The sequence below is a fragment of the Dasypus novemcinctus genome, chromosome 21 (assembly GCF_030445035.2).
Source record: "Dasypus novemcinctus isolate mDasNov1 chromosome 21, mDasNov1.1.hap2, whole genome shotgun sequence".
Classification (NCBI taxonomy): Eukaryota; Metazoa; Chordata; class Mammalia; order Cingulata; family Dasypodidae; genus Dasypus; species Dasypus novemcinctus.
The window spans coordinates 5,905,753-5,927,762 of NC_080693.1; the positions used below are offsets into that span (position 1 = coordinate 5,905,753).

The 22,010-nt window shown below is 47.0% G+C and overlaps 1 long non-coding RNA gene across 8 annotated transcripts in view; it reads right to left on the minus strand.

Annotated features, from left to right (window-relative positions):
• Window positions 1–22,010, minus strand: part of LOC131274932 (uncharacterized) — a 114,981-nt gene that overhangs the window by 21,900 nt on the left and 71,071 nt on the right. For 5 of the 8 annotated variants that reach the window (XR_011646715.1, XR_011646714.1, XR_011646712.1 and 2 more), the window contains one exon: window positions 11,126–11,216. The exons of 2 other annotated variants lie outside the window; for them this stretch is intronic. This is a non-coding gene — a long non-coding RNA (uncharacterized lncRNA). Of the gene's footprint in view, window positions 1–9,510; window positions 10,609–11,125; window positions 11,217–22,010 lie in introns of those variants that run through there. One more of the 8 variants, XR_011646716.1, reaches the window with a different exon arrangement.

Here is a 22,010-nt window from a genome sequence, read left to right on the forward strand (position 1 = left end):
CATTTTTTTCTATTGATGACATTTCCATCACTTCCATCTCTACAACTATCATCTGGAGTTTATTTCTGAAATTTTATCTCTGTGTGACTGTATGTTATAAAAATACAAACTTAAACATAAGAAACTCTCCTCCTTTGAACATAAGGGAAGAAACTACCTTCAGACTCCCATCTTAGTATTTACTTTAGAAAACCAACACTTGTAAGCAATGCCTCCTTCTTTGTCCTTTAGAAATGTATATAAAGCAAATTTCCCCACAACACAGGGTCTCCTCAAGGAAGGAAGCCATTTGAATAAAATGCAATCAAAATATCTCCCATTTTTATGGTAGAGTATAAATCCTGGAAGTAGTGGTGGGGACTGTTCCTGTCTCCAAATTGTGAACCTACCTCTCACCTGAAGATAAAGAAATAGCTTGAGAATGTGTATGTAAATATGTATCTGCTTAGCTACACACAAACCATGAGGTTTCTTTCTGTCTTTGCAAACTCCTGTGGATTGCTTGTGATGCATCCTGTTCTGGTTTAATGCTTTATTCAATAAATGCTTTATTCAATTTATGTAATGCTTTATTCAATAATAAAATTGTTTTTCTTTCTCTTCTACTTTTGTGGACAGGTTTTCTGGGTTGAGAGATTATTTTATTTTTATTTCTTTTTCCCCAACAGTTACAGGCACCTAAATTAAAATATAACAATGAAAATTGAGGAGGGGGGGGCAAGATGGCGGCTGAGTGAACTTCCCGGTTACTAGCTCCTGGGGGGAATTGGCCGGGCGGCATCGGAGACTCTTTGGGACCGGGCTGTTTTGGGATTTTTCCTGGTCTGGAGGTGTCTGGACATCGATTTGGAGGGAAGGTAACAGAGAGGATCCGTCTGTGAAATATACACGGAGATCCCAGCTAGTGTGGAGGATTCCCTCCTTGGGTAGGTGGAGACGAGGCAGCTAGCACTGCGCCGAGCCCCGGTGGGCGGGCGGCGGGCGGGCGGCGGGTGGGGGAGCCGAGCCCGGCCGAGCCCACCCGAGCTGCGGCGGGCGGGGAAGCCGTGCCCGGCCGAGCCCAGCCGAGCCGTGGCGGGCAGGGTAGCTGAGCCCAGCCGAGCCCAGCCGAGCCCGGCGGCGGGGTTTCTGTTCTTTGTGTTTTTTTTTGTTTTGTTTTGTTGTTTTTTTAAAATCCTCTCTTTCTTCTCCCCAGTATTCTTCTTTTTCTATTTTATCTTAACAATACAATAGGTCCTGCAGGAAACACCTCACATTTGCTGGGTTTCCTCATCCTCCACTGCCTCATTTCTCTGTGAATAGATTTAGCCTATATACACTATCCCCTTTCCCCTACAGCTTGATATCCTCCACCATCTGCTATCTCTCCTATATTCCACCTCCCTTTCTTTGATCCACAAAGTGTCTAACTCTTAATTTCTAATACCTTTGTTTAGTTTTCCAGCTGGTATTCATCCCTGAAACTATTACCTTTCTTTTCTCTTTCCCTCTCTCATGAAAACAATAGCTTCTTAGTACGTACCATATTCCTCCCATGTTCAGTTGTCTACCTCATTATAGGTACTTTCCTACTACTATAACTGTACACAATTTACATGATCTAACCTCCATCCTCCCAGAACTCGTATTGTTGCTTTGTTAACATATATCACCAATACTACTTCACACTTTTTCCTTCCTTACACAATTGCCTTTCCCCAGCACTAATACTTTCCTTTAAAGTGAGCTTAACCAGCAATAAGAAATTGGAATAAGAAGAACAAAGTGACAAAGAGAAGATATAACAGTTACGCAAAAACAACAGCTAATTAATCTCCAAGACTAGACAAAGAAGCTAAGGAACTGATTAAACCCGTCAAGAAAAAATGTTGACAAGACAGCAACAAAAATCTACAAACCAAACAAGTAATCAGGAAAACATGGCTGAATCCAATCAAGAAACTAAAAATCAGGAAGGGGAGCAGGACTTCGCACAAGCAATGAAAGATCTCAGAACATTTATCACCGACAAATTTGATGAAGTAATGAAAGAGGTTAACAACATGAAGACAACACTTGGAGGGGAAATTGCAGACATGCGCAAAAAAATAACAGATATGATGGAAATTAACACAATTCAAGAAATCAAAAATACACTTGCAGCAAATATCAGCAGACTAGAAGAGGCAGAGCAGAGAATTAGTGATGTGGAAGACAGTGCATTGGAAATCAAACAGATAGTAGAAGTGGTCAATAAAAAGGTAGAAAAAATCCAGATAGGACTTAGGGACCTGAATGATAATGCAAAACGCTCAAACATACGTATTATAGGCATTCCAGAAGGAAAAGAGAAGGTAAAGTGGTCAGAAGGAGTGTTGCAGGAAATAATGAGTGAAAACTTCCCAAATCTACTGAAAGAGACAGATGTACATATCCAAGAAGCACAGCGCACTCCACTGGTCATAAACCCCAACAGGCCCACCCCAAGACATATACTTGTCAAATTATCCAATGCTCAAGACAAAGAAAAAATTCTAAAAGCAGCAAGAGAAAAGAAAACCATCACATACAAGGGAAGCTCCATAAGATTAAGTGCTGATTTCTCTTCTGAAACGATGGAGGCAAGAAGGCAATGGTATGATATAGTCAAGGTACTAAAGGAAAAAAATTTCCAACCAAGAATACTCTATCCAGCTAAACTAGCATTCAAAAATGATGGAGAGTTCAAAATATTCACAGATAAACAGAAACTGAAAGAGTATATCAACAAGAAACCTCCCCTTCAAGAAATTCTTAAGGGAGTTTGGCAGGAAGAAAGGAAAAAACAGGACAGTCAGAGATGGAGGAGAGTGTAAGAGTAACAAGAAAGACAAAAATAGAAGGGGAAAATAAAATAATACAAACAAAATATAACAAACACAAATCCAACCAAAATATGGCTACCATAAATAATTCTCTGAACATAATAACACTGAATGTCAATGGATTAAACTAACCTATCAAAAGATTCAGACTGGGACACTGGATAAGGAAATATGACCCATCTATATCCTGCCTACAAGAGACACATCTTAGACCCAGAGACTCATGGAGATTGAAAGTGAATGGCTGGAAAACAATCATACAAGCAAACAACAACCAAAAAAAGGCAGGAGTAGCTATATTAATATCAGACAAAATAGACTTTAAATGTGAAACAATTGTGAGAGACAAAGAAGGATACTATATTTTAGTGAAAGGGACAATCTGTCAAGAAGATTGAACAGTCATAAATATTTATGCTCCTAACAAGGGCGCCTCTAAATATGTGAGACAAACGCTGGATAAACTAAGTGAAAAAATAGATGCATCTACAATTATAGTGGGGGATTTTAATACACCACTATCAACTCTGGACAGAACATCTCAAAAGAGAATCACTAAAGAAACAAAACATTTGAACAGTATATTAGAAGAGCTGGATCTAATAGACATATATAGATCATTACACCCAAACACAGCAGGATATACATTTTACTCAAGCGCACATGGAACATTCTCCAAGATAGACCATATGCTAGGCCACAAAGAAAGGCTTAATGAATTCAGAAAGATCGAAATCATACAAAACAATATCACTGACCACAGTGGAGTGAAGCTGGAAATTTGCAAGGGATGGAGGCCCAGACTTCACACCACAATTTGGAAATTAAACAGCACACTCTTAGAAAAACAGTGGGTCAAAGAGGAAATCTCAAAAGAAATCAATGACTACCTTGAAACAAATGATAATGATAACACAACATACCAAAATTTATGGGATGCAGCAAAAGCGGTACTGAGAGGGAAATTTATAGCCATAAATTCACATATCAAAAAAGAAGAAAGAGCAAAAATTGGAGAACTAACTGCACTTTTGACAGAATTAGAAAAACAACAACAAAGTAACCCAACAGGAAGAAGAAGGAAGGAAATAACAAAGATAAGAGCAGAACTAAATGAAATAGAAAATAAGAAAGCACTTGAAAAAATAAACAAGACCAAGAGCTGGTTCTTTGAGAAGATCAACAAAATTGACAAACCTTTAGCGAGAGTAACAAAGAAAAAAGGAGAAAAGATGCAAATACACAAAATAAAGAAATGAGAAAGGTGATATCACCACTGACCCCACAGAAATAAAGACTATCATAAGAGGATACTTTGAAAAACTATATTCCAACAAAAATGACAATTCAGAGGAAATGGACAAATTCCTAGAAACACATAAGCAGCCCATACTGACGAAAGAAGAAATTGATGATCTTAACAAACCAATCACAAGCACAGAGATAGAATCAGTCATTCAAAATCTCCCAACTAAGAAGAGCCCAGGGCCAGACGGCTTCACAGGTGAATTCTACAAAACATTCTGGAAAGAACTAACACCAATCCTATTGAAACTATTCCAAAAAATCGAAACAGAAGGAACATTGCCGAACTCCTTTTATGATGCCAACATTATCCTAGTACCAAAGCCAAACAAAGACACCACAAGAAAGGAAAATTACAGACCAATTTCTCTAATGAACCTAGACGCAAAAATACTTAATAAAATACTTGCTAATCATATTCAACAACACATTAAATGAATTATACACCATGACCAAGTGGGATTTATTCCAGGTATGCAAGGATGGTTCAACATAAGAAAATCAATCAATGTGATACACCATATAAACAGATTGAAGGAAAAAAGTTACATCATTATATCTATAGATGCAGAAAAGGCATTTGACAAAATACAGCACCCCTTCTTGATAAAAACACTCCAAAAGATCGGAATACAAGGAAACTTTTTGAACATGATAAAGAATATATATGAAAAACCTACAGCCAACATTGTTTACAATGGCGAAATCCTGAAATCCTTCCCTCTAAACTCAGGAACAAGACAAGGATGCCCATTGTCTCCACTCCTATTTAACATTGTCTTGGAAGTACTTGCTCGAGCACTGAGGCAAGAACCAGATATAAAAGGCATTCAAACTGGAAGGGAAGAAGTCAAAATTTCATTATTTGCAGATGACATGATCCTATACATAGAAAACCCTGAGAGATCTACAACAAAGCTGCTAGAACTCATAAATGAGTTCAGCAAAGTCGCAGGTTATAAGATCAATGCACAAAAATCAGTAGCATTTCTGTACACCAATAATGAGGAAGATCAGGAGGAAATCAAGAAACAAATACCATTCACAATAGTAAATAAAAAAATCAAATACTTAGGAATAAATTTAACTAAAGAGGTAAAAAACTTATACACCGAGAACTATACAAGACTGTTCAAGGAAATCAAAGAAGACCTAAATAAATGGAAGAATATTCCTTGTTCATGGATAGGAAGACTGAATATTATTAAGATGTCTATCCTAACAAAACTGATCTACACATTCAATGCAATCCCAATAAAAATCAAAACAGCCTTCTTTAAGGAACTAGTAAAACTAAGTATGAAATTTATTTGGAAAGGAAAGAGGCCCCGAATAGCCAAAGACATATTGAAAAAGAAAAACGAAATAGGAGGAATCACACTTCCTGACTTCAAAACATACTACAAAACTACAGTAGTGAAAACAGCATTGTATTGGCATAAGGAGAGACACACCGACCAATGGAATCGAATTGAAAGTTCAGATATGGAATCTCAAGAATATAGCCATATAATATTTGATAAAGCCACCAAACCCTCTCAACTGGGAGAGAATGGCCTATTCAACAAATGGTGCCTGGAGAACTGGATAGCCATATGTAGAAGAATGAAAGAGGATTACCATCTCACACCTTATACAAAGATCAACTCAAGATGGATCAAAGACCTAAATAGAAGAGCCAAGACCATAAAGATCTTGGAAAGCAGTGTAGGGAAACATCTACAGGACCTTGTAATAGGAAATGGCTTCATGAATATCACACCAAAAGCACGAGCAGCAAAAGAACAAATAGATAAATGGGACTTCCTCAAAATTAAAGCCTTCTGCACCTCAAAGGAGTTTGTCAAGAAAGTAGAAAGGGAACCCACACAATGGGAGAAAATATTTGGCAACCATATATCTGATAAGAGACTTATAACTTGCATATATAAAGAACTCATATATCTTGAAAACAAAAAGATAAACAACCCATTTAAAAAATGGGAAAAAGATTTAAACAGACACTTCTCCAAAGAAGAAATACAAATGGCTAAAAAGCACATGAAAAAATGCTCCAAATCTCTAGCTATCAGGGAAATGCAAATAAAAACTACAATGAGATACCATCTTACTCCCATAAGATTGGCAGCTATGAATAAAACAGAAGAATACAAATGCTGGAGAGGATGTGAAGAAAGGGGAACACTCATCCACTGCTGGTGGGAATGCAGAAGGATCCAACCATTCTGGAGGACAGTTTGGCAGTTTCTCAAAAAACTAACCATAGATTTGCCATATGACCCAGCAATACCACTCCTGGGTATATACCCATCAGAACTGAAAATAAGGACACAAACCGATATATGTACACCAGTGTTCATAGCAGCATTGTTCACTATCGCCAAAAATTGGAATCAATCCAAATATCCATCAACAGACGAGTGGATCAATAAAATGTGGTATATACACACAATGGAATACTACTCAGCTGTAAGAACAAATACACTACAATCACACGTGATAACATGGATGAACCTTGAGAATCTTATGTTGAGTGAAGCAACCCAGGCATCGAAGGATAAATACTACATGACCTCAATGATATGAAATAAGCAAACTGCCTCAGAGAGCTAGAGTGTGGAAAAGAGGCTTACAAGAAATCGGGGGGTGGAGGAAGGATGTGAGTTAACGTCTGCAGGGGGGGAATCTGTGATGAGTTGGCGGTAAGTATGAGCACAAAGAAGGGACAAAATGGGGGCAAGGGGTTGCCTTTGGATGGGGCTTTGTGGGTTTGAGGGGGGCTGGGGATGGGCAGAGGGGTAATATTATCCAAAAAATGGGGGGAGGGAGGGGCAACATAGGAACATGGGAGAGTGTCAGGTGTTTGTTGAGAAGAAAATGTTGAGAAACTCATATCAAAGTATAAGTAGGAGGTTTACCTGTTTAAGATGCTCAGGGGGTAAGGTCTGATGCGGGACGGACTCCAGGGGTATAGCTGAAGGCTCATTATGCCAAGGTGGGTAGTACCATTGGGAAGAGATCCAAGAAGTGAGAGTTGGGGGGAACCCACATCCTGGAGAAGACTAATGCCATCAAATAGAGAGAACTGTATCTCTCATGAGAAAGGATGGCTCCCAGGGCAACAGGGCAGTTGAGAAAGTCAGGCCCTGAATACTGCTGCAAGTATCTCTGGACATGGCTTCTTGGGAAATGGAGATTGGCTGGTGTTGTGGACCCCAAGGGGAGGGGAAAATGGATGTGGAATGGATGGAACCAAGGTAAATATGGGGGCAAGAGAGGAGTTTTGTGAGAGTACATGAGGATGAATATAAAACATGTAATATTACACCAAAAAAATATAGGGGATGACAGACTAATAATGTAAACCATTAGGCAAAACATAGGATAACTAAAAAACTTAGAAAACTGTACAACCTAATGTATGGACCACATAGTAAGTACAGCTGTCACCTTGTTTGAAAGCTATTGTCTCGAAATCTCTACATCAGTTTCAGGAAATATGATATGAATAAGTTAAAAGATTATCGCTGCGGAAGGGAAAAGGTTTTATGGTGGATCTGGGGAAGTACTGTATATTGTATATATGAATTTCGGTGATCTAAAACTCTTGTGAAGCTGACAATTTGTTGGGATTCACTTTACAGGAAGTTTTGGATCACAGAGTGACTCAACAATGGCAGTGGAGGAATACTGATATAGGATGTTATTGAGAGGATATATACGGTTGACAGGGAGTTATACAGGGCATATACCCAGGGTATATAGTAATGCCTAGATATACTCATAGTGGAAACAATTAAAAACAACAGCTGAGAGGGTACTGGGCCCCTGGCCGGGGGGTCACTGTCATGGACCCTGGAGGAGCAGTGGCAGTCCCACAGGTGCAATGGGAAGAACCAGGAAGGAAGGAGGGCCCAACAGTGGGCTCCTGATACTAATGGCTATGATTTTGAGCCTGTACACCTGCAATAAGAACAAGGCCTAGAGTAGCACTGTGCTTTGGAGTTTCCTCCTGACAGCCTTCATGTTACTCAAATGTGGCCACTCTCAAAGCCAAATTCATCATGTAGATGCAGTGCATTCCCCCCAGCGAGGGCCATGACGCCCGGGGATGAGCCTCCCTGGCACCGAGGGACCACTACCACATACCAGCTGAAGATGCAACTAGAAAATGACCTTGAATTAAAGGTTCAATACGGATCAGCAGAATATCCCTGTCTACATATAATAACATGACTTCAAAATGCTGCTTGACCTAATGTAAGGGGGAAATGGAAAGGAGAAATGAGATTATAAGGCTGTGAGTCTCTAAAAATGAGTCTGGAGGTTGTCAGAAGGAATGCCCTTATGCACAACTGAGCAGAGTCTGAGAGACAGATAAAGTAGATACAACCCCAGGTATTGGTTCTTTTGAGGGATAAAGAGACCCACGGGTTCTATGGTCATAGCAGATGGGGTTCACTGCCATGGCAGAAGGCCCTTCTTTGGAGCCTGTGTTTCTGCGTGATGGAATTGGACTCAGAGGGGATCTCTTTTCACAAGACTTCCATGCTACTTTATTGGAATTGTAATAGGTGCTGGGGTTTAAGATATATTTAGGGGATTTGAATCTCTGGACTGATAATATGACACCCAGGCCCAGAGCCTCAACAGACTTCAGCTCCTACACTTTGATTTATTGGACTTTCCCCACTCAGCTAACATGGAGTTGAAGAAGGTCAACCACCACACCATGGAGCCTAGAGTGTCTACAACTGAAAGCAGGAGGAGTGCATCCAGTATCCATATGGAATCTAAGCCCCCACTTGACATAGATGTGCAATGGACACAACTAATCCAATGTCCACAGAGAAAATGTGGAATGAGTGTGGGAAGGGTAGCCATGGTGGCTGCTGGGTTTGGGGAATGGGAGGAAGAGATGAGATGTGGAGCCGGTTTTGGGACGTCGAGTTGTCCTGGGTGGTGTTTCACGGACAATTACGGGACATTGCAGATCCCCCCAGGGCCCACTGGATGGAACATGGGAGAGTGTGGGCTATGACGTGGATCATTGACTATGGGGTGCAGTGATGCTCAGAGATGTTCTTACCAGGTGCAATGGATGTGTCACGATGATGGGAGCAAGTGTTGCCGTGGGGGGAGTGGGGTTGGGGACGGTGGGGTTAAATGGGACCTCATATTTTTTGAATGTAATTTTTAAAAATAAATAATTAAAAAAAAAAACAAAAACAATGAAAATGACCGATTTTCTTGGCATCCAGGAATTAATGTTTGAAATTCCCTGTCTACACTGAAACTGCTTGACAGAGTCCTTTTGACCCGTGTGCATAATTCCAATTCAGTGACACGAGGATGTCGAGAAAATAGTTTATTAGCAAAGGCCAGCCCATTGCAGACCTGAGGACATTAATTTCCTCAAATCAGTCTCCCCAAGCTGAAAGCTGGGCTGAGCATTATGTGATTTTGTGGGGCTGGTTTAGTATATTGAGGCTGATTAAGTGAGATTGAGTGAGGTAGGAGGAGGTCTTAGCTGAGCATATGCTATTTAAAACATACTGAATTGGAAAATCTGTTAAAGTTGTTCATTGTATTAAATTAAGAAGAGAGTGTGAAAGCCTTTCATTCTGATAATGTTTTTTCCCCTATTTCTAAGTTTAATTTTCTCAGTGTTTTGTGTTTGCATTGGGAATACATTTATATTCTCAAAATATATGTTATGATGTGATTTGAAATTAAATAAAAGAAGAACATACTTGGTCATATGTTGCATGTAAGAAAATGGAGGTGCAATGGTAGCTGTATGTGTTTTTTACTATTTTAATGAAGGAAAGTTAACTTTTAGGTCAGGCTTCTCTTAAGTGCACATGTTGCTGCTGACAGAACCAGTTTATTCCAGTTATAAAGTACAAGACCAAATCAAGCTATATTCTGGATCTTGGATTAGATCATCTAATCATCTCCTTACTATATATAAGATGAGAAAAGTTTCCTACCAATATGCATAAAGGGGATGGTGTTTTTTTTTTTAAGATTTATATATTTATTTATTTATTCCCCACCCCCATTTGTCTGTTCTCTGTGTCTATTTGCTGCGTTGTCTTCTTTGTCCGTTTCTGTTGTTAGCAGCTCGGGAATCTGTGTTTCTTTTTGTTGCATCATCTAGTTGTGTCAGTTCTCCATGTGTGCGGCACCATTCCTGGGCAGGCTGCACTTTCTGTCGCATTGGGCGGCTCTCCTTATGCGGCACACTCCTCGCGCGTGGGGCTCCTCTACGCAGGGGACACCCGTGTGGCACAGCACTCCTTGCATGCATCAGCACTGTGCATGGGCCAGCTCCACACTGGTCAAGGAGGCCCGAGGTTTGAACCGCGGACCTCCCATGTGGTAGGTGGACGCCCTAACCATTGGGCCAAGTCTGCCACTGGGGGATGGTGTTTTTAAACCAAGAAAAAAGAAACTTCTGTAGGAAATCAGTAGGAAAGGTTGCTTCTGTCAGGACTTAGTCAAGCAATAGCTTCAGCACCACACAAACACAATTGAGCATTGTTATTCTCTCTGCACTGAGCACTATTATCCTCACTCACCACCTCCCAACCCCATCCACCACTCTCTCATTTCCTTCAGTGTCAGTTTAAATGTTAAACCTTCAGAATTCCTCTCTTCCCCCTGGCACTATGTTAGTCTTCCCATGTCCATACATCTGGTGATGACATTTCTCATCTATATTTATTTGTGTTTTTCCCAATGTTTTCTCTCTCCCTCTTGGGACTCACTGCAGCAAAATGGACCTCAGAATCCTAATATAAGGCAGATTCCCATCCAACCATTACATATGACTTAAATTCCAGACTAATTTCTTTTCTACAATAACCTCACTGGCTCCCTGATAGCCTGACTCCAAATATCTACATTCAGATCATTATTTACACAGTAAAGGAGGTCCATCACTCCTGAGGAAACTTCTTTCAGGTACTCACCAGAGCCAAAATATAAAGAGAATCGAGGGACACTGGGTCCTTATTGAAGATGCTGTCAGTACATTCCAGGGCTCAAAGCTGCTTTCTTGCTCTAGAAAAATCAGATGGGATGGTTACTATTTATGCTGCTAATAACCTCATTAAGCATGTGAGGCAGGCCATATCCTGTGTCAGTGTCACAGAAGAAAAATGTAATCAAATTACACCAAAAAACACATATTTCCCTCTAATTATATAAAAGAGGGTAGATACAGTTAATGAAAATAGGTTATGTCCTTTCATTCTGTAATTCATATATGACCAAAGCAATATTCACGTCTCTATCCCGAGGTCTCAGTCTTGTGGATTCAGGGTTTGGGGCAGTGATATGCAGTGCTTTCAGAAAGAAAAGCAGTGCTGCTTTTTATTTCCAGGGAGACGAGTAAAACAACCAAGTCTCTCATGCTGGAGTGTCAGTATTGCTCTTTATAAGTATAATAGTTATGTGGCCAATACCAATATATTGGTCAATGCAAATATATTTTTCATGCTTTTATATGACAGTTTACTAAACAAGGAAAATACCACACAATATATGTCTCTTCAATTCAGACTTACCTGATGTCCTAAAGGATGTACAATCCTATAAGCCGGTTCAGTAAAATAAAATGGCTGCCTTCATTGGGCATTGCTGGGAATGGACCGCCTTTCCCAGAAGGGTTTTCTGTTGCATCATAACCTGAAATCTGCCCACTTCCCTAGCAACAGCTAACAGCACAAAACCACAAGTCCGCCCACAAGTTTCTGCCAATCCCCAGCCGCCCCGTAGCCCTCACTCCTCCTGCTCTACCCCGCCCTCCTCATTCTCTATATAACCCACTGCACTTCCTTAATAAACCGGACTTGCGTACCAGACCTGGTCTCCGCGGCATTCTTTCTCCCCTCGCCGCGCATCCTCCACACCTGAGAGCCCCTCTGAGGCTGTCTGCCGCAGCCTCAGACGCCTTTGCGGCCAGCTGACCCCTCCAAACCCCCCCGTCAGCGTCGGGGTGCAAGCCGCCCCAGCCGCAACTGGCGCCCCAACGTGGTGGCAGTTCAAGTCCGGTCCGACGTGACCACTGCCTCACCCCCGTGGGACCTCGCTCCCACCCCTTCGCCGCGCTCTCAAGGTAAGGACCCCCGTTATCGGCCCCCGGCAGAAAAATGGGCGGGCGTCTATCTTCCCGCCAAGCGCCACAAGTCAGAGCGCTTGCTGGCCTCCTAGACACTAATGGCGTTAGAGTTTCCCTCCGCCACCTGCAAAAGTACTGGGATCTCCTCCTGCCTTTCAATCCGTGGCTGGCCACCTGCCACCTTTGGAGCCCAGACACTTACTCGCGTCTCATTGACCGTGTCACCTCCTCTATGGAGCATGAGGGCAGGTCGTTTCCCCCTGGCCTCCTGCCCATGCTTGTGGCCATCCGCGCCTGCCTCCTTGGCGCGCCTGCCCCGAAAGGCGCTTACCAGGTTTCCGCCGGGGCTGCTGCGCGGCCGCTCGACTGCGACCCTGATAAGGGGGACACTTCCGACTTAGATACTGAGTCCTTATCTAGTCAGCTCAATGCCGACCTTGAGCTCCATCCTCTTCGGGACGACCATTATCAGGATGGCGAACTTCCTCTTTCCTCTCCGCCTGAGGGGGGGAGGCCCCTGCCTGGTCGCCAAGATGGCGAACTTCCTCCTTCTTCTTCGCTTGAAAGGGGGAAGTTCCCGCCTGGTCACCAAGATGGCACACTTCCTCCTTCTTCTTCGCCTGAAGGGAGGAAGTATGGGCCCTCAGGCGGAAATCCCGCCTCTCTTTACCCGCCTCTTCCGGTCACTCCGCCATCTTGGCGCAGACCGGAAGGAGAGCGTCCGCCATCTTGGCGCAAACCGGAAGGAGAGCCTCCGCCATCTTGGCGCAAAACGGAAGGGGAGCCTCCGCCATCTTGGCGCAGGGCGGAAGGAGAGCCTCCGCCATCTTGGCGCAGGGTGGAAGGAGAGCCTCCGCCATCTTATAAATCACCGGAAGCCTTGCCGCGGACATTTTGTCCGCCGGAAACTGCTCCGCAGCCATCTTGTTTGCAACCGGAAGGAGAGCCCCCACCATCTTGTTTGCAACCGGAAACTCCTCTGCATCCATCTTGTCCCCCCTCTCAGACAACATGGCCGCCACCTCCTCCTCCATTGGCCGCTCCGCCGGCACCAGCGTCCAGGCCTTGGACCAGCTCAGACACATGGCTGGGCCACTCCGGCCCACCCATGACAGGGGCCACCCCTCACCTCTTCCCTTTGAACCCGGCGCCCTCTCAAGCGCGCCCCCAGCAATGGCTCCCTTTCACCACTGATGAAATTAAAAACCTTAGACGCGCAGTTAAGGAGGATGGCATCGGGAGTCCGTACGCCCAACAGCTGCTCGAGGAACTTGGGGCACAACTTGTTCTCCCCTATGATTGGATTTCACTTGCCCGGGCCATTCTGGCCCCAGGACAGTTCGTGGAATGGAGATGCCACTTCCAGGCAGAGGCTGAGAGGCGCATCGCCGAGAATGCCAGTGCAGGTATCCAGGACCCCCCAGAGGCGTACACAGGCATTGGTACTTTCACCGATCCTGTGCAGTACCGCAATGCGCCCCCCGGTTTTTGGCTCCGGCTTAGAGAACTAGCCCTGCAATCCTTCCGCAATGTCTCCGCCACGAGACCTCAAAAGCTCGCCCAGATGACCCAGGGCAAAGACGAAGATTTTGCTACCTTTGTCGCCCACGTCATCGAGGCCTGCCAGCGTAAGGTCCGCGGAGAGGAGGCCCAGGTCGCTCTCGCCAAAGATCTCATCGTTGAAGGATGCCTCGATGCTTGCCGGCAGATTATCCTCACCATGCGGGATAAGGGCGTCCATGACTGGGTCTTGGCTTGCCGCAACCTTGACCCGCAGGCCACTAGCCTCGCCAAAGCCATCGCCATGGCCCTAGCCGTTTCTTCCGGATGCTTCAGATGCGGTGAGACGGGCCACTTCGCCCGAGACTGCCCACAATTGCAGACCGAGAGACCACCCCTCCCAGCATCCGGCAGCCGCCCTCCATCCCGCCCGAGAGGGCCTTCCACCCCATGCCCTCGATGCAGAAAAGGATATCATTGGGCCCGCGACTGCCGCTCCGCTCAAAGCCCTCGCCAACCTTTAAACTCCCAGCGGGGCAAGCCTCAGCCCCGCCCCAAAGAGGCCACCCACCAGAGAGCCCCCAAGCCTTGATGTGGACGGTTCCCATCAGAAGCTCCTCCAAGCCTGTCATGGAGCTCAAAATCGAAGGGCAATGGTTAGAGGGACTGCTCGACTCCGGTGCAGAGGTCTCCTGCATCCCGTTTGAAATCGCCGCCTTCAACCACTGGGCTCTTGAGCAGGGGCCTCAGGTAATTCGGGCCACAGGCTCTGCTGAGTCCTGGAGATGCGCCACTCCTATCAAATGGGAGGACCGAGAGGGCCGGCACGGTCGCTTCTGCCCCCTCATCCTCTCCACTGTTGGTGGTATTCTCTGGGGAAGAGATATCCTCAGCCAAACGGGAGCCATCCTCACTACTGAGGCCCTCTCGCTCAGCCTGCCCCCCCCCCTAGCGGGGGCCACTGCTCCCATCACAACGCCTGACCCTATCCCTCTGGAATGGGACACAGAGGAGCCCATCTGGGTTGAGCAGTGGCCCTTGCCATCTTACAAACTGCAAGCCCTCTCCACTCTCGTCGAAGAGCAGTTACGGGCAGGACACATTGAACCTTCCACTAGTCCCTACAATTCACCTGTCTTTGTTATTACCAAGAAAAGCAGTGGCAAATATCGCCTTCTCCATGACCTATGTGAGGTCAACAAGCACATCAAGCCAATGGGATCGCCGCAGCCAGGGTGCCCGCACCCCACCGCTGTCCCTCAGCACATGCACGCGGCCATCATCGACATCAAGGACTGCTTCTTCTCCATTCCTCTCCATCCACGAGACTGCCCACGGTTCGCCTTCATGGTGCCTCAAACAAACCATCGAGGTGCAGCCCAGCGTTACCAATGGAGAGTCCTCCCTCAAGGAATGCGCAACAGCCCGGCCATCTGCCAACTCTTTGTCGATCGCGCAGTCGATCCACTCCGCAAGAAGGCCCACAGGCGCGCCCACATCATCCACTACATGGACGATCTGCTCATTGCCGCTAAGGATCCTCATGAGCTGGAAACTCTCGTCTCGGAGCTTCTCCACAATCTCTCACAGATCGGACTTACTGTTCAGCCTGACAAGATTCACCTTCAATCCCCCTTTCAATTTTTGGGGTTTCACTTTCACCACCATGTTAAGCCAGTAGCACCAAAGCTACAGGTGTCACCCAAGATGTCTCTAATGGAGCTACAGCAGCTCTGCGGCCAAATCAATTGGCTTCGGTCAGCGCTCCCCATCACCACGGCTCAACTTCAGCCTCTTTTCGAGCTCCTCCAGACTAAGGATCTTCCAGCCGACGCAGTCACCCGCCCCATCGTCATCACTCCAGCAGCCCGAGCGGCTGTGCAGGATGTCAACGAGGCCCTTCAGGCCTGCCGCCTCGAGTGCTACGCCCCAGGACTGCCAATCCTCGCATTGGTTCTTCCCACGCCAGTAACGCCCACTGGACTCCTCTGGCAAGATGGGCCACTGCTCTGGCTACACACTTCCAAGAGTAAGCTCCCAAAAATCTGTCCCTTCACAAGGGCATGGATCGCCCTCGCCTCCGACCTTGTAGGGCTATGTGTACATACCTACGGAGTTCCTTCTTCCACAATCGTCTGGCCCTTTGACGCCAAGGCTACTACCAACCTGCTCATCCACGACATGGACATGCAAGTGCTCGCTGAAACTTTCAGAGGCTCTTTCGACAACCACTATCCTCATCACCGACTTCTCCAAGGCCTCTCGCGACTCGCATTCTCCACTCCGTTCCATCCATTGCCGGCCAGGAAACCTCTTCCACACGCAGTAACGGCCTTTACAGATGCCTCAAAGACCTCCTATGCTGCGGTCATCTATTCACCTGGTTCCCCAACGCCACGAACCCTTGTGTTTTCGAACGCGTTCTCCGTCCAAGTCGGAGAACTGCTCGCAGTCGCTGTTGCTCTGCACACCTGCCCCAACCAGCCGCTCAATATCTTCACAGACAGTTTATACACCCTGCAGGTGTGCCATGCCTTGCCTCTTGCCACCTTCTTCCCTACGGATACAGCCATCGATAGGGCGCTTCAGTTCCTCCAGCACCAATTAGAAGCCAGAGACCACCCTTGGTTCATCACTCACATCAGAAGTCACAGCGGCCTCCCTGGCCCGCTAACCGCTGGAAATCAAGCCGCCGACCGCGCTGTCCAGCCATCACCAGCTCAGGCGTCACCAGCACAGCACGCTGCGCTCGCCTGCCACAGCATGCCTTGCACATGCCAACCACGGCACACCGCACTTGCCAACCACAGCGTGCCCTGGCCGCTTTATCTTGGGGACGTTGTCAACCAGGCCAAGCTACTGCATGCGCAGTTCCACTTCTCAGCGCGCTCAATTCATAAGCTCTTTCCCAATCTGCCCATGGAAACCTGTAAGCACCTCATGTGCTCTTGCCACACCTGCGCGCCTCTCTTACTCCTCGGCCCATTACAGCCACAGGGCGTCAACCCACGAGGTCTTCGCCCAAACTCCCGATGGCAAATGGACGTTACTCATGTCAACTCTTTTGGAAGACTCAAGTTCCTGCATGTTGCCATCGACACCTTCTCGCACATGTGCTACGCCCTGCCCCTTCCAGGAGAAACAGCCAAACACGCCATCCGTGCACTACACCAAGCCATCCTTTTTATGGGCGTTCCATGGGACCTCAAAACAGACAATGGCCCCGCTTATCGGAGCTCCGCCTTTGCTGCCTTCCTACAAATGTACAAGATCACACATCATTTCGGGGTTCCCTACAACCCACAAGGACAAGGCATCGTCGAGCGCATTAACCAACAGCTCAAGCTCCTTATTCACAAAGAGCAAAATGAAGCTCCTCTAAAGCCACCAGGAGACGTTGTTATCGCCTGCTTAATTCACTTGAACTTGCTCACATTTGACAAGAAAGGCCTTTCTCCCACCCACAAGCATTGGGGCCCCATGTGGCATCCCACCCAAGCCCCTCTTGTCCATTGGAAAGACCCCCAAACTAACCGCTGGCAACGACCAGCCCCCCTCCTTGCCCAAGGGCGAGGTTTTGCTTGTGTCTTTCCAGATTCTGAGCCGCAGCCCCTGTGGATCCCAGCTCGTCTGATCCGTCCTGCCACAGTGCCTGCAACGGACGACACCCCTTCACCCGACGATCTGGCACCCTTCACCGCCGTCCGACGCACGCCGGTGCCAGCACCTCCAGAGAACGCTGCGCCTGCGCCATCAAGCAACGGTCCACCACCGAGCACCCCCTCTTCGTTCGCCCCCCGAGACGACTACGCCAATGGAGCAGAGGACTGAAGCTCATCTGTACCCAGTCCTTCTCCTCCTCCTTCCTCTTCTCCTGCCTATCTTCTCCAACCCCTCACACCAACCCTTCAACTGGACGCTCACCCTTTGGCAGCAGGAAAAGCTCCTCGCTGTAAATGTCACTGCAAGCGCTCCTTCCTTCACCGTGCACATCTGTAATCTCACCAACCTAGCTTACACGTCCAGTTATAGCAGTGCCTTCGATAGCTGCTCCCTTCATTGCTATACTTCACCCCCATCGCGCCGCAGCAGGCGTACCCCTGCAGCCACGTACGGTGCGGGCCTCCCCAAAAAGTGCCGTGGCCCCAATGATAACCATTTCTCAGGTTTCTACATCTGTCCATCCACCGCCAGAGGATGCCATGACCCTGCACACTATTACTGCCCTTCCTGGGGGTGCGAGACCATCGCCTATGGATGGTCCGGTGCCCCTAACAAAGACCCCTATATTAAGCTCATCCACAGCGGCGCAAACTGGCGCTCCGTCACCCTACGAGTCAAAAATCCCCTAGATCCAGTCTGGCTGTCTGGCCGCACGTGGGGAGTCCTCCTGTATGCAACCGGCTACGACTACGGTGCCTTTATCATTATAAAAAAAGAGCCGATTCCCACACGTTCCATCCCAGTGGGCCCAAATCAGGTTCTCAATCCTCCACAGGCACAGCCTCCCTCTCCCCCCCACTCCGCCTCACCCTCTCCCTCGCCCAGCACCCCCCTCGCTACTGCCCCCCTTACCTCCCACAACCCCAAGTCTTGCTTACCCCCTACTCAGTATTCTAGCCCTCTCATTAACCTAATTAGAGCCTCCTACATCTCTCTGAATATCTCCCACCCCAACCTAACTGCAAACTGCTGGCTTTGTCTCTCTCCCTCTCTTCCTCTATATGAGCCCGTTGCCACTAACCTCGCCTTCACTGAATCCTCTGAACATAATCCTGCTGAATGCAATTGGAACGCCTCTTCTATCCCCTTAACCTTTCAATCTGTTTCCTCCACAGGGCGCTGTGTTCATTCTCGCCAAGGTCCCCATCCCCTCCTAAATGCCTGCTCCAACTACTCCTCTCCCAACATTTCCGCCAAATTCTTAATCCCCCTTAACACCTCCCAATGGCTTTGCACCTCCACCGGACTAACCCCCTGCCTCAATGTCGCTACCCTCAACGCCACCAATGAAACCTGTCTACTCATTCTCCTAGCCCCTCGAGTCCTTTTCCACAGTGACGAAGAGTTCTTCTCCGCCCTTCAGAGTCACAAACTCCCTGCTCACCTCCAGAAGAGAGAACCCTTCACCATCCTCACAGTTGCTACCCTTCTAGGTCTCACCGGGGCAGGCACGGGAATCGCTGCTCTTACCACACAATCCTCTTCCCTTTCCCCCTCAGGCAAGCTGTCGACAGTGATATCTCCCACCTCCAAGTCGCTACCTCCCATCTTAAAAACTCTCTCAATTCCCTTTCTGAGGTAGTTCTCCAAAACCGCCGGGGCCTTGACCTTCTCCTCCTCAAGGAGGGAGGCCTTTGTGCCACCCTTGGAGAAGAGTGCTGTATATACGCCAATTCTACTGGCCTTGCCGAGGACAGCCTAAGAAAGGTCCGAGAAGGACTAGAGCGGCACCAAAAAGAGCGTGAAGCCGCTAACTATTTTTCCGGAGTCTTCCATACCCTCCTCCCATACCTCCTCCTTCTCCTAGGCCCGCTAATAATAATTCTCCTAGCTCTTACCATAGGGCCCTGGGCTGTCAAGAAGATCATCCAGCTCGCCAAGGACCAAACCAACGCAATCCTCACGTCCTTCGTGCGCATCCAGTACCATCAGCTCGCCACTGAAGACAGCCCCCCCAAAGAGCCCTGCTCAGCCCGCCCCAAGAAGAAATCAAGAACAACCCAACACCTAAAAACCCCACAATGCATCCCATTGCTCCCCCAGCCCGCACTTTCCCCACCTTAACAGCCAACTTCACTCCCCTCCCCAGCTGCGGCCACCCTAGAACTGCTTAACAATCAATAGGGAGCAGGGGGCGGGGCAGGCCCGAGTCTGAATGGCAAGCATAGCCGCACCTAGTGGGGGAAGTGCGCAGCCCACCACTCACGTGTAGCACAGCTGGTCTGTTCTGCTTGCCTGCCACTCTTTGGACCTGCCACTCGCCCCCTGTTAGCGGCCAACATAGCCAGCACACATCCATAAGTACACACCCAAGCAAACCTCTCACCTATACCCCCCCTAATAAAAAAGAGAAAAAGGGGCAAATGTTGCATCATAACCTGAAATCTGCCCACTTCCCTAGCAACAGCTAACAGCACAAAACCACAAGTCCGCCCACAAGTTTCTGCCAATCCCCAGCCGCCCCGTAGCCCTCACTCCTCCTGCTCTACCCCGCCCTCCTCATTCTCTATATAACCCACTGCACTTCCTTAATAAACCGGACTTGCGTACCAGACCTGGTCTCCGCGGCATTCTTTCTCCCCTCGCCGCGCGTCCTCCATGCCTGAGAGCCCCTCTGAGGCTGTCTGCCGCAGCCTCAGACGCCTTTGCGGCCAGCTGACCCCTACAAACCCCCCCATCAGCGTCGGGGTGCAAGCCTCCCCAGCCGCAGTTTTCCAGAAGTCAAAAACAATTGTTCTCCAGGGACTTTCTGAGAAAATGGAACACATCCTAAAGAGCTGCAGATAATCAATACTTGGTGATAAAAATTCCTTTGGTCCTGTAGAGATAGCTTAGCAGAACAGACAAGCAAACCATACTATTCAAGGTATATCTGCTCCCCACATTGTAAAGAACCACCTATGTAAAACTGAAGCAACATCAGCCAAAAACAACATTGCTTCATTTGCTTCCACCTTCTCCTTATATGATTTTCCCTTTTCCACTTCCTCTCCAGAGCACCCTTCTGTTTTCTGAATCAAATGATCCTGATTCATGAACCATGTAATATAGTATATGTGATGGTTAGACTATTGTGTCAACTTAGCAAAGTAATTGTGACCAGTTGTTTGGTCAAGCAAGCAGTGGGTTAACTGTAATGTAAGGGCATTTATGGACTTTAGTCACCATTGACTTTACTACTCTAGTAAATCATAGATAGCTGTTTACAATTACATCAATCAGGCAGATTGCCATCAGCAATGAGTGACCCTTTATCCAATCACTTGAATACCTTAAAAGGGGAAGTGATGCCAGCATTGAGTGAGAATTTCCCAACTCATCTATGGACAGCTAACGACTCCCAGAACTCATCAAGAACCTTCAGTGGAAGAGAGGTTCAACTATGGCAGAAGGGGAACACTGGTGTGGGGTGTTATTAATGGGGGGCACATGGTTGAGAAGGAGTTCTCCAGGGCATGTATACAGGGAACATAAAAATGTCTGGATAGCAGTTATAAATGACAACTGAGGGAGTGCTGAGTTCCTAGCCAGGGGAGCTCTATCACATTCCCCAATGGAACAGCAACAATCCCCCAAGTGCAATGGCAAAGACCAACAAAGAAGGATTTTCCAACAATGAGCCCTTGATACTGATGACTATGCTTATGAGTCTGTGTGCCTGAAATATGAACTAGGCCTAGATCTGCAGGGTGCCTAGGAGTTACCTCCTGAGAGCCTCCATGTTACTCAAATGTGGCCACTCTCTAAGCCAAACTCAGCGTGTAAATGCATTAAATTGTGCCCAGTGTGTGATATCACTCCTGGGGATGAACCTCCCTGGTGCTGAGGTATTACTACCAAGCACCAGCTGGTGCTATACATAGAAAGAGACCTTGAATGAAAGGGTCAACTCAGACCAGCAGAATATCTCAGCCCATATGTAGCATCATGTGTTAAAAACTGCTTTTTGACCTTGAATAAAATGGGGAAATGGCAAAGACAAATGAGTTTATATGGCTAAGAGTCTTCAAAATATAGTCAGGGGGTCATCAGAGGGGTTATGATTATGTACTCCTCAGGGACCCCAGAAACAGCCAAAGTGGATACAACTCCAGGTACAGGTTCTCCTGAGGGCTGCAGAGGCCCACAGGGATATGATCATGGCAGATAGCTCTGGAGCTCAGTACCATGTCAGTGGGCCCTACTTTGGAGTTTGTGTTCCTCAGTGTGATGGAGTTGGACTCAGATGTGACCTTTCTTCTGTCTTTTACTCTTTTACTGAACCTTTGGTTGGTGCTAGGGTTGGTGTATGCTCAAGAGACTTGAATCTCTGGACTGTCCAAGTGCCAGCAGGGCCCTGGGCCTCAGCAGAGTTGCAATTCCTACTTTCTGGTTCATTGGAGTTATGCAAGTCAGCTAACAGGAAGGTGAAGATGGTCAGTCACCACACCAGGGAACTGAGAGCGCCTACACCTGCAAGCAGGAGAATTGCATCCATCATCCATGTGGAATCTAAGCCCCGTCTCAGTATA